Source organism: Littorina saxatilis, unplaced genomic scaffold (assembly GCF_037325665.1).
Source record: "Littorina saxatilis isolate snail1 unplaced genomic scaffold, US_GU_Lsax_2.0 scaffold_740, whole genome shotgun sequence".
Classification (NCBI taxonomy): Eukaryota; Metazoa; Mollusca; class Gastropoda; order Littorinimorpha; family Littorinidae; genus Littorina; species Littorina saxatilis.
The window spans coordinates 1-13,825 of NW_027126835.1; the positions used below are offsets into that span (position 1 = coordinate 1).

Here is a 13,825-nt window from a genome sequence, read left to right on the forward strand (position 1 = left end):
TCTCTCTCGAGGTATTACACACCGGTACGACCGAACATAAGGTATCAATAAACTCCTCTTGTGCAGCGGGTTGAAAGTATACCCTGATCCCTCGGAGATATACCTCCACTCCGGTCTGAACGACCTCACGTGACATGTTATATGGTAGAAGAGCATGCTGTCGCTTATTCTCCTTCTGAAGATGAGGTATACCCTCAGTTCGGTTAGACTGAAACGATGCTCAAGCAGTGGAATTTGTGTGTGGTTTGTTTCAGAGCAAAATGTTATTTTATCCAACAAGAAGATATTCTCGCGCACCGCCTTGTTCAGGATATCCACAAGTTGACAATGATGTGTGCGAAATAAATAAACAATGAAACGAACCAGAACGGACGGACGGACGGGCAGACTGACGGACGGACTGACGGACGGACCGACGGGCAGATTGAGGGACGGACCGATCGATGGACGGACGGAGGGACGGGGGAGGGGGGGGGCGGGGGCGGGAGGGGGGGGGGTGGCGTTTACGGGTAACCCCTCCTGATCCGGTCCTGCAGGGTATTCCTTCAACCCTCTGCACAAGAGGAATCTATTCGGATACAGACTGAAGGACGGACGGACTGACGGACGGACTGATGGACTGACAGACAGACTGTCGGACGGACCGTATGGACGGACATACGGACGGACTAAAAGGACGAAGGAACGAATAAACGAAGGAATAACGAAGGTCGGAACGAAAGAGCGAACGAACCAACCCACGAATGAACGAACGAACGAACGAACGAACGAGCAAACAAACAAACAAACAAACAAACAATAAACAAGCAAACAATAAACAATAATTGTGTGCAATCTGGCCCATTTTCAGGGCATTTGTCAAACGTTTGGAGGAGGTCCACAGTTAGGCCTGGGTGGGGGGGGGGGGGTTGTCCCACCAACAGGAATTCCCCCCCCCCCCCTCTCCCCCTGTATTGGGCCCTGCACAAGAGGAATTTATTGATACGGACTGAACTTGAAGAACGGATTGACTGACGGACCGACGGACGGACGGACTGACGGACGTACTGAAGGACTGTCGGACGAACTGTCGAACGAACGAACGAACGAACGAACAAACGAACGAACAAACGAACGAACGAACTGACGAACGAACAAACGAACGAACAAACAAACGAACAAATTAGCAAATGAATACATACATTCGCAGAAAGAAAAAGGCAAAAGGTACGTTTGTGGAGTCAGTAAGGGGGGTGGGTGGGCTTCCGGAACCCAGGAACCTTGGGAATCCCCCCTGGCCTAGAACACACACACACTGATCGACACTGACACACACACTGACACACACAACTTGACGAACGCACACACACACACACAATACACACACACACATCCACACCGGCACACACACACACACGCACGCACACACACACTGTGACACACACACGTAAACACACACACCGGCAATGACACTGACACACACACACACGTACCGTACACACTGACGGGCACACTGCCGGGCACACACTGAACACACACACACACACACACACACCACACACACACAAACACAAACACATACTGACATACTCGCAACTGACATAGCAGAGGGGGGTGGTAAGTCATTTGAACGTTTAATTTCTTTTGTCACAAATTTAACTACCCATCCGTTCTTTGTTTTTATTTTGAGATAGTTTTGTATTTTTAGTCACTGCAGCGAAGGGACATCACTCCCGCCACCTTATCTGTATCTTCTTCTGCTTGTTGCCGTAACACGTGTAGACCAGTCCAAATCGTCCAAATGTAGTGGTCATCTGCAGAGACGCCGCCGTGCCGTACAGCTTATCCTGGATGGGAGTCGGGATTCGCTTTTTTTGCACTGCCATTGATGCCAAGAACGGAGCAGCCAGGGTCATTTCAATTTTCATCCAGGAATGGCACAAGCGAGCCAAACCGGCCGATGGTCTTTCGACTCCATGGAGACAGCTGGTGAAGGTAATACTATTTTTATTCCTACATTCGTGTTGACGACAGAGTGCAACGTTTCTAAAATATGATCGGTGCTAACAGAGCAGCAGGAATATACGTGCCCTTGATGACTTGGTCACTTTCGGTTTCACGGTACCAGTAAAGTCGATCGAAACCCCCCCCCCCCCCCCCCCCCTTTCCTTTTAGGACCTAAACAAATCTGAAAAAATCAGGTCTTGAAAGGAAGAAGTCTTGAGATGAGAGTAAATATAGAGAGGTTGTGGACAGACAAATCTGAGAAAACAGGGTCTTAAAAGGGAGGGAGTCTTTAATCAGGGGATATTAAAAGTGTTGTTCCACTGTACTACCAAAAAAGGGGATACTGTTTGATGTTACTGTAAAGACTTACAGTAACACTGTTCTCTCCGATTGCCAGTGTTTGTACTTTGAAACAGATTGTATGACCGGCACGGTTGGCCTTGTGGTAAGGCGCCCGCCCCGTGATCGGGAGGTCGTGGGTTCGAACCCCGGCCGGGTCATACCTAAGACTTTAAAATTGGCAATCTAGTGGCTGCTCCGCCTGGCGTCTGGCATTATGGGGTTAGTGCTAGGACTGGTTGGTCCGGTGTCAGAATAATGTGACTGGTGAGACACGAAGCCTGTGCTGCGACTTCTGTCTTGTGTGTGGCGCACGTTAAATGTCAAAGCAGCACCGCCCTGATTGGCCCTTCGTGGTCGACTGGGCGTTAAGCAAACAAACAAACAGATTGTATCCTGAAATTTAGCACTCCATGTGTTAACATTTCCACTTCCAGGTCTGTAGTGTGCAAACGTGTTGTCACTGTTACAGCTGAAATGAACTAACAAGAATACTAGTCTGATGTACATAAAATATGGGAGAGGTTTGGGGTCGGGGTGGATGGCAAGCATAACATTGATAAATGACTATAGTTTTGCAGTGGTTTGCTCTCTTGTACTATGAGTGTTAACAGCAATTGTTTATAATTTGTTACTCAACTTACTGTAAGGACTATTACTATTAGCTTTTCTCAGCAACTGCAAACAATTGTGACTTAATTGCAAGAGCGCTTCATTTAACATTGGGACACTTCTTTTGGTTTTTTTAATGGCTATAGTGTAGAAACTAGAAATGCTGAGATACATTAATGTAGTCATGAACAACAGCAACAACAAAAACAAGAACATGTTTTGAATTCTGATAGCTAATGAAACTGACAGCTTGATTAGAAATAGAATTATGTAGTTTTTGCAATTGCTGACTGAGTTGCATCCTTTGGTTTTACCTTGCATTGATTATCACCTTTGCTGACAATTGACTCATTGAGTGCAGTATTGAGTAACGTATAGTTATTTTATTTCAAGTTAACTTCTGGCTCTGCATGGTGTTAATCCTACTCAAACTTAGTCAAAGTAAGGTATCATTATTTATGAATAATGTGAAGTTGAAGATACAAATAATGAGAAAGTTTGTGTATTTTTCTGTACACTCTTGCTATTTACTGTTTCAGTGCTGAACCATTTGCTTGAATGCTTGATCAGATGATGACAGAGTGACACCTGGTGGTACCCAATAAAACTGCCTTTGCTGCTATAACTACAAGAAATTTCTACAATTCAGAACAGTAAGTGCATGAGGTTCCATTTTAAGCTGTCAAGAGTAAATCTCAGGAATAGATTAGAAGATTTAGTTATGTCACACATGTCTTGCTTTCTTGACTTTTCTCACACTCTCTTGTCAGACTCAGAGAGTGCATGATTGTACATTTTTTTACAGTAATTTTTTATGTTCCTAATTGGAAAACAAATGTGTCATAATCTTAGTGTTTAGGATAACTATATGGCAGAGAGAATCATGGAAATGATTGGGCGATGGGGGTGTGTCGCTGGTGTGCAAGAGGGTGGGTGGGTGTGGAGAGAGTAGTGATGGTAGTCAACTACTAACTAAAAGATTACTGATTGCATACATTTAGTGTTTATTGATTTGGAGGGTGGGGAGGAAGGCAAGCAGTATTATTACATGTGTATGGGTATACTAGTTGTGCATGTTCCAAATGGGGGTGGAGGTTGGCATGGCAAGCAATAGCTCAGTCGGTATAGTGGCCTTGAAACCGGTTGTGGGGATTTATTTCTCAGAATTGACGTTGTGCAGACTCTGCTTGGTTTCTGAATAGCTTATTAAGCCTGTGACTGTGTGCATACATAAAGATCTCAAGTTCACAGTTTCAGGGCTTGGAATTAATGGAAACATCAACACACATGTAGGAAAAACTCAAAAAAAGGAGGGGGGGGGAGTTTGGTCCCACGGTAGTGTTTGAATGAAAGCAATCTTACTTTTTAAGAGGGTAATCTTGCAGGACTATGATTCTTACATTGGTAGTTGACTAGTGTAGTTGTGGTTTTGTACTAGTGAGGAATGTCATCTATGTCATGTGATTTCTTGCTTCTTCTTTTTGTGTGTGCAGCTAAAGATGTTGGACCTTGCCTACAGCCTAGTTTTGCATAGATCTCCAACACCGTGGCTTTACTCTGAGACACCTCAGAAAACACAGCCTTTTCTGCTGCTGAAAGGTAAACATTAGGTTAAATTTGTGTTTGTTTTGATTTGTATGTTTTCCTTTTGTAGTCTATGGCAGGAGATTTGTGCAGGTGTACAAATGGTAGAGGTGTCAGAGGAAATGTCCACTTGTTACTTGTCTCTATATCAGTATATATGTATCACAAATACGCATCAAATGTACTGATCAATAGAGACCACATGGACAATTTCAAGCACTTTTCTGCCAGGGGTAGGGTCAGCTATGTAAGAATCATGTCTTACTCTGTTCATGCAAAAATAAGGTTCTGCATTTGAATGAGTTTGAATCAGGCACCTGTGTTTTTGCTCTTGTTTGTGCCCTCTTGTGAACTGTTAACTTATGAACAACCACCCCAGCAAGCAACTCTTTACTGTTCTGAGCACAACAGAAGAGCGCATGGTCTGGGCATATGGATGGTAAACACATCTCATGCACAAGTACAGGCCTGAAAGTGGCGAGTATTTTCAATTACTCGCCATGGCGAGTAAAAATCATGTAAATGGTGAGTAGAAATGTTAATCTACTCGCCACATGCGAGTAAAGTTGATAAAACAAATGGTTGTTTTGACGAGTAAAGTTTCAGTAAATTATGAGAAGTACATGTACTAGCAGTGCTTCATTTTGTGGACTTTCAGTGCTGAAGTATGATTGTGTGGATTGATCATTTTGTATTCTGTTATTCAGATTGCCACTTGCTTTCTTTTACATATATTTACAAGATGGTGGCTGATTTGTGTGTGTTGCAGAACACAGGTCCATGAATAAAAGAACCCAGCTGGTATTCTTCATTCATGGAAAATGAAAGGAAATTTATCAGCCAGGATTCGCCACTCACTCTGCTAAGGGGGAACCCCGGTCAGCCCGACAGTGGATGAACAGCTTGGTCCTTGGAGGGAAAGGTAACTACTGCAGCACTTTAGAAGGGGTCTATGTCGACCAACAGTGGCTGTATTCCCTGTATGTTAATTTCCTGTACATATACAGGGAATATACTTCCGTTAGACGCCATGGAGTTACTTCAAGCTTGTGAAAGTGATTCAATGGACGAGAGTACCAGCGAGGAAAACATAATACCAGGCTGTTGGGGGTGGGGGTGCAGATGTTTCTTTAACTAAATCCGTTTTGATAAACGGTCGAAGCATGTTTTGCTTGATTGGATGCCGCACGCGAATTCAGGATTTTAAATAGATTCTCCTATCTAACCGCAGTCACGCGCTTGGCGCAAGATTGTACGATATTATACTTCTTTACAGAAAATCCAACTGTATTCCCGTACACAGGGAAAACACCTATGGCTATGGGAATACACCTTCTTTTGGTCGACATAGACCCCTTCAACCTTACAATATGTGAATGTGTAGAATATTATGCTTTTGCTTAAAGCTTGTTACATATGACTAAGACAGAAATGTTAATCATTCCCTTGGTGCAAATCATAAAAAGAACAATAGCGATCTGATGTACTGTGGATCAATCGAGGAAAAGGTGTGTATGACCTAGAAGAAACTGGTTTTGAAAGTGCTGAGGATGGATGGAACATTGATGCAATATCATTTACTACATTGAACCTGGGTTTCAAACTGAAGTGCTTTTTTATGCAGGGTTCGTACAGAGTCCTTGAACCCTGGAAAACTCCTTGAAAATTGGAAAACCTTTTCCAGGCCTTGAAAAGTGCTTGAAAATAGAGTTTTGTTAAATAGTCATTGAAAAGTACTTGATTTTTCCAAATTGTTGCCTATACATTTCGTCAGCAGCTTGTCTTATTTAAAAAAAAATGCAACCCCCTTTTTTTTTCGTCAAATACAGTACACACATTTTGGGAGAATAAAAGATCGAGTGAAAACAAATTAAAGCAGACGAACTAACTATTACTAGTCACCTGTAGTTGCTTCCCTTCCTGAAGGTAAGCTTGGTGCTTTGCATTAAATTGGGGAAAATCATGTCCTTGAAAAGCATTTATTTGGTCCTGGAAATGTCCTTGAAAACTCCTTGAATTGTATCAGCTCTGCCCTGCAGGAACCCTGTTTATGCTTCTTGTTATATATACTGTTCAAAAAAAGAAACGCATAGCTTGTAATATTTGGTTAATTTAGTTATATGGCTACAAGGATATCCACCAAACTGCAGAAAATGTTTATCTGGTCGTCGACCTTTCGTCCATTGTCACAAGTGAGCTCTGCACGTGACGCATGCGTTATCAGTGGCTACAATGTCAAAATTGCTCATTTGGCATGACCACTCGTCATGCTTCAGTGTAATGTCGTGAAACTCGGGGAATATTGAGCTCTCACCATGTCTTCCAAAACCCATAAAAGCGGATTGTTCGCCACAAAGAAATCAGACGACAATTCAGCGACGAAAGATGGCCCGATTGAGCAGAGAAGACCGCCAAATTGCATTGGGTCGTTTACAAGCAGGCCAAAGTCAAAGTGCAATCGCCAGGCACTTCCACGTGTCCCAGGGCACCATCAGTAGACTGTGGGTCAGGTTTCAAGCCACTGGCTCCGTTGCTGACTTGCCACGAGCGGGAAGACCAAGGGCGACAACTGCTGCTCACGACCGCTTCATACGGCTCCGCCACCTCCGGAATCGTTTCCTGTCGGCCTCATCTTCTGTCCAGGCTCTCCCCGGGCCACACCGATTATCGGACCAGACCGTGCGGAACCGCCTGCATGAAGCTGGTTTGAGAGCTCGCAGACCTCACAGAGGAGCTGTCCTCACCCGCCGCCATCGCCAGAACCGAGTGCAGTGGGGCAACCAGCACCTTCGCTGGACCGTCCGGAATCACTGGAGACACGTGTGGTTCAGCGACGAGTCCTACTTCCTGCTCCAGCGACATGATGGTCGGAGGAGGGTCTACCGGAGAGTAAACGAACGTTACGCGCCCAACTGTGTGGATGAGGCACCCGTTCATGGTGGTGGAGGCGTCATGGTGTGGGGGGCGATCAATACCGCTGGAAGGAGCACCCTGGTGCACGTCCAAGGGCGCATAACTGCCCAGCGATACGTGGAGGAAATTCTGCGCCCACACGCCCTTCCTCTTCTGGCTGACCAGGATGCCATATTCCAGCAGGACAACGCTCGCCCGCACACAGCACGACTCACCACCCAGTTCCTCACCGACCACCATGTCCAGGTGCTTCCCTGGCCATCCATGTCGCCAGACATGAACCCGATAGAACACCTCTGGGATGAATTGGACAGACGTGTGCGCAGGCGAGAAGAAGCGCCGGCAAATCACCGCGATCTATTGCAGGCACTTCAGGAGGAGTGGGACACCATCCCACAGCAAGATATCCGGCATCTGATCCAGCCCATGCCCAGAAGGTGCCGGGCAGTTGTTGCTGCTCAAGGCAGTCACACCCCCTACTGACTTGACAGCCTCGGCACCCAATCGTATTGATTGACTGATTGATTTGAAGATGCAAATGAACTGTGTGTGCATTCAACTGTGTCCATACCAAATTTCAAACAAATAATCTAAATATTGGATTTTCTGTTAATTTTTTCGAAAAATAAAACAAATTTGGCAAGTAGCAACTATGCGTTTCTTTTTTTGAACAGTATATATGGTCTCGATTGACTCCTGTGTTCAAGAGACTGTAAACAACCATAAACAATCTTGTGTTGTTATGTGGTGGTGGTTTTGCTGTTGTCTAGCATCTACCCGTAATTGGCTTTATCAAATGCACCAGAAACGAGCATGAGTTTGTCGGATTAGTGAACTGTTTGAAAAACTTTAATGTATTTGTGGTTGACAGGTTGTTATTATTTCTATATTGTGTTCTTCTTTTTCTCAGGTGGGCTGTCTTCTGAAACATATGAATCGGGAGCGTCACATCTTTCTTCCTGAGACATCCCCTCTTGAAAATGGTGTGGCGTTTAGCTGAATGGAAACGTGGCAGTGTCCTGTTTTTCATAGCTTCGATGCGCGAAGTTGGGGATTTCAGCAGAGAATTTATTGATTGATTAATTAATTAGTTATTTAAGCTCACCTCACTCCTTAGTGTTATTTAGGGGGATGGGGGGGGGTGGTGTTGGCCTGGATCTTGTTAGTGAACTTTCTTTCTGGCAACTCGCATCAGAAATTCCAGGTTTGCTTTCAAGGCAATAGACGGTTTTTGAAAATAATTCTGTTAGGATTATCAGCAGTCCGGAGGTGTAAAAATCCCTGTACTGCAGTCAGGTTTTTCAAAACATCTCGAGCACGCTCTACGCCTCTGACGGGCTGTATCCCACAATCGGGACAAACGACCAACTTGGATGTGTATGCCATGCGCACAATATGATACCCCTTGCCTTTAAAAATCAGCGGTCACGAGTTCATCACAGTTCAGAATTTGTTGTGTAAAAGATAGCCGCTGTCAGCTAGCCATTCGTGGCTCAGGTGATTATATTTAATACAAATTTAAAAAAGGTTTCTTATGTAGCGCACGCCGCACAGCATACACATCACAGTCAGTCGCTTGTCCTGATCGCAGGATAGCATGAAACATGCTCCGGGAGACTGCCAATAATCCTTACATAGTTATTTAAAGAAATTGTGTATTGGTACAGCATGTTATGCATGTACTAAGATAGCTATTTGTAAATATTTGGTAGATATTTATGGTGGTGTCCCGAATTGCTCCCTCCCAATTTGCCCCATCCCATATGGTCCCCAATTATTCTTGCATTTTGCTGTGAGTAACATAAAGGCATTTGTCTGAAGCGCATTTCCAAAAAGACCCCCCGCGGGTTAGGGGGAAGAATTTACCCGATGCTCCCCAGCATGTCGTAAGAGGCGACTAACGGATTCTGTTTCTCCTTTTACCCTTGTTAAGTGTTTCTTATATAGTCAATGTTTGTACAGATTTTAGTCAAGCAGTATGGAAGAAATGTTAAGTCCTTTGTACTGGAAACTTGCATTCTCCCAGTAAGGTAGTATATTGTACTACGTTGCAAGCCCCTGGAGCATTTTTTTTATTAGTGCTTTTGTGAACAAGAAACAATTAACAAGTGGCTCTATCCCATCTCCCCCCCTTTCCCTGTCGCGATATAACCTTCGTTAAACACCAATTAAAGAAAGAATTTCCAAAAAGCATAGTTACCATTTGTTTTTTTAAATCTGAATCCGTGACTGTTGTTCTTGAATACTCTTTCGTTTAGGTTTCCAAAAATGCTGATATAAAGGGGAAGGATAGTTGAAACTGTAACCGTTTACATTTTGCTCCCAGATTTGCAGTTGTTGTTTTTACTAGGAGTTTGGACGGGCTCGGTGTTCTTGTGGATAAGACATCGGCCTCCTATTCAGAAGGTCATGAGTCAAAATCGCGGCCGCCTGGTAGGTTAAAGGTGGAGAATTTTCTGATCTCCAAGGTCATTGCTTATGTGCAGACCTGCTAGTGCCTTATCCTCCTTCGTGTGTACACGCAATCACAAGACCAAGTGCGCACGGAAAAGATCCTGTAACCCATGTCAGAGTTTGGTGGGTTATAGAAACACAAAAATACCCTGCATGCTTCCCCCGAAAGCGGCGTATGGCTGCCTGAATGGTGGGGTAAAAACGGTCATACACGTAAAAATCCACTCGTGCAAATTTGTGAGTGAACGTGGGAGTTTCAGCCCATGAGCGAAGAAGAAGAAGAACTATGAGTTTTACTCTTTTAAAAAAATTATTTTCAAATTCGAAGATTGCCACAACAGTAGTCTATCTCATCCGACTTGAACCCTTCAGACTCCCTGTACATGTACTTGCAGTTTAAACTCATATTTTGTCTGAGAATAGTTTTCAAATGCAAAGTCCTTCAGAAAAACTGCGAGATAAAAATCTGGAGTGCTAATATCGTGTTGGTGTATCGTGTCAGTGGCCGAGTGGTAACGCACTTGCGCTCGGAAGCGAGAGGTTGCGAGTTCGACCCTGGGTCAGGGCGTTAGCAATTTTCTGCCCCCTTTCCTAACCTAGGTGGTGGGTTCAAGTCTTTCGGATGAGACGAAAAACCGAGGTCCCTTCGTGTACACTACATTGGGGTGTGCACGTTAAAGATCCCACGATTGACAAAAGGGTCTTTCCTGGCAAAATTGTATAGGCATAGATAAATTTTCATAAAAATGTCCACCAAAATACCCGTGTGACTTGGAATAATAGGCCGTGAAAAGCAGGATATGCGCCGAAATGGCTGCGATCTGCTGGCCGATGTGAATGCGTGATGTATTGTGTAAAACAATATTACATCTCACACGGCATAAATATATCCCTGTGCCTTGAATATGTGCGCGATATAAATTGCATAAAATAAAATTAAAATAAAATCCCCGAGCTTAGAACTGTACCCACAGAATACGCGCAATATAAGCCTCATATTGATTGGTATGTAAGAAATGTTAAAGTCCTTTGTACTGGAAACTTGCATTCTCCCAGTAAGGTAGTATATTGTACTACGTTGCAAGCCCCTGGAGCAATTTTTTGATTAGTGCTTTTGTGAACAAGAAACAATTAACAAGTGGCTCTATCCCATCCCCCCCCCCCCCCCCCCCTCTTTCCCCGTCGCGATATAACCTTGAACGGTTGAAAACGACGTTAAACACCAAATATAGAAAGAAAGAATAATCTTTGAACAGCATTTGGTTGGAAAATGAAAGTCTTCACAAAGCTATCTTCTTCTATTTGTGTGGGTTAATATAAATAGGATTTAACATAACAATGTGGTACTGGTATGGGTTTTGTAAAGTGATTACTCAACTTCTGTGAATTGTACCTTCGTGGTGATCATGCTACACACTGGGTAATTCAAGCACAGAAAATAATATTTCTTAATAATTTGGCCTTATAAATGTACTCCGTGACTGTATTTGTATATGGTGAAAAGGAGAAGATATAAAATTTGTGAAATAGGACTTCGTATTTGGTTTTGTCATAATGAATTTGTTGTTTCTGTGTGTGTGTGTGTGTGTGTGTGTGTGTGTGTGTGTGTGTGTGTGTGTGTGTGTGTGTGTGAGAGCATGCATGCGTGCTTATGTGTGAGTGCACAATTGTGTGTGTGTATTAATCCAGCAGAAACAGCTTCTCTTCCATACATTTGAATCATTTATATTGATACCACATGGAGACTATTCTGAACACACAAGCGTGGTTTTCTCTCTACAGTGCTTTTCCTAAAGTTAAATATTGAATTTTTGAATTTAAAAGTTTTTGGCACACCACTTTAAGATAATGCTCAAGGAAAATAAATAGTCTTCTTTTTTCATTAACGCTTTTTCTCACAGTGATGTGTCAATATCTCAGACGCAAATCCAGAGTCATGCACCGTTTTATGCTTGGGAAGCGCACTATACTCACTTTGGTAACGGTCACTGTTAGAAACATGCATACCAATCAATCAATTAAGCGAAAATGAATGATAAGATTCGATGATGTTCTTCTTTTTGTGCACAGGCGGTTATATACAAACGTGCATAGTGTCAAAAGAAATCACACACACACACACACTGAAAGTATGAAGAAGCCCCTCCAACTTTTGGTTGAGTTTGACTGCATTACCTTGAGGAGACTGACGACACTTCACAATGGAAAAAATAATAACTTTTACATTTCAGTGATTTGTTTTAAGTACAAAAGTACAAGTGAAAGTAGAAATAAATTAATGTGACACTATCCCGTAATCACATATCAGGGTCAACTATAATCAGTCCATTGGTTTACAAAACTTTATTCAATTTGTTATCATGACAGAAACAATGCATTGTTTTTTTAAGATAACTCAAGCATAAATGCTTATTTTAAGTCATCCTGGTATGTACATAACAAAGTTTAGCATGATGGCGGACTAGATACATTTACTCATTTCAGACAACGAAAACAAACAGACAAACCTGATGCGCAAGCAATCAAAAAAGGGAGGGGGTGGTAGTACAGAACTTGGTGGGGGTAAAAACAAGAAACAAAAAGAAATGGGGTACGAGAGAACAGAATTCAGCATAAGGGGGAAAAAAAAGGACGACGAAGACTTGGAGCGCCAGAAATGTTGGAAGAGTGGGTCACGTCACAATAATATTAAATGCACAGAAGACACACACGCAAAGTTAATACATTTTGTGATCGGCGAAAATGGCACTAAATTACATAACGATTGGGCCATAATCGATAAGTCGAAACAAGGACACAAAACACGAGAGAAATTACGAAGAACAATTGGTCAGGCAGCATTTGTCTCATGACAGTGTCAAATGAACATTACAGTGAATAAAATGTAGAGGCTCATGTACGGAACATGCCTGGTTGTCTTAATAAATTCTTGTACAGTTATGAATATGGTCTGATTGACATTCCGGGAATATTGCGGGATGCCTTTCAATAATATTTCAATAAACTTATAATCAGTTATCAATTGACAATAATCGTACATCTCTACACAAGGGTCAATGCAACAAATAGTGCTCAGCAGTCTCCCTTGGGTAACCGCACTCACATTTGGGGCATTCCTTGAGGTGCCGCTGACATAAATCAAAATTCAAATCACTCATACCAATACGCAGTCTGCAATTATGGACTTTTTCAAATCTATCTCCAAAATAATAATGACATGGTACTTTAAAATCAACGTTGATTGCAGTAAAGTAATTGACTGACAATTAGGGTTGTATGTGGGGTGCCTAAAATTTGAACTTTTCTTATTCCCGAATATTTTTTGTGGGCGCAGAAGCACGGGGCAAATGGTATTGGTTTTTTCTGGAGGGGGATCAGACAATATAAAACCAATTAGAGGCCGAGTTGCCTGACAGAAAGGCCAATTCTAGCCCCAGTCCATGCCGGTTACATGTAATTAGCTATGCACACATTTGAGATCGATACCCAACCTTACTGAGCATCAGTTCTTTGCGTTATTTTAATTTTCTTGTTTTTCTTTAAAATAAAAAAGGGAATGGTTTTATTGATGTCATTTTATTATGTCATTATCTAGTCAGCATAAATGACTTTTGTGGATACAGGAGAAAGTGTTAAAATGTGAAGATTTCAAGTGTGGTTTGTGGTCATCTGCTCAGTTGACCACTTAAAATGTTGTTTCATTTGATGATACGTTTTGTTTGGTGTTCCCGCTTGAATGTGACAGTAAGTTGTACAATGTTACTGTGTGTGTGTGTGTGTGTGTGTGTGTGTGTGTGTGTGTGTGTGTGTGTGTGTGTGTGTGTGTGTGTGTGTGTGTGTGTGTGTGTGTGTGTGTCATGTGTGTGTGTGTGTGTGTGTGTGCGTGCGTGAGTGTGTTTGTGTGTGTTGGTGTGTGTGTGTGTGTTTGGTAACCGGC

The 13,825-nt window shown here is 42.8% G+C and overlaps 1 long non-coding RNA gene across 1 annotated transcript; it reads left to right on the forward strand.

The window, feature by feature from the left end:
- Nucleotides 1–1,661: 1,661 nt before the first annotated feature.
- LOC138955325 (uncharacterized) lies at nt 1,662–11,420 on the forward strand. Its single transcript, XR_011452191.1, has 5 exons — nt 1,662–1,974; nt 3,477–3,590; nt 4,431–4,536; nt 5,291–5,443; nt 8,345–11,420. It is a non-coding gene; the product is annotated as an uncharacterized lncRNA (long non-coding RNA).
- The last annotated feature ends 2,405 nt before the right edge of the window (nt 11,421–13,825 follow it).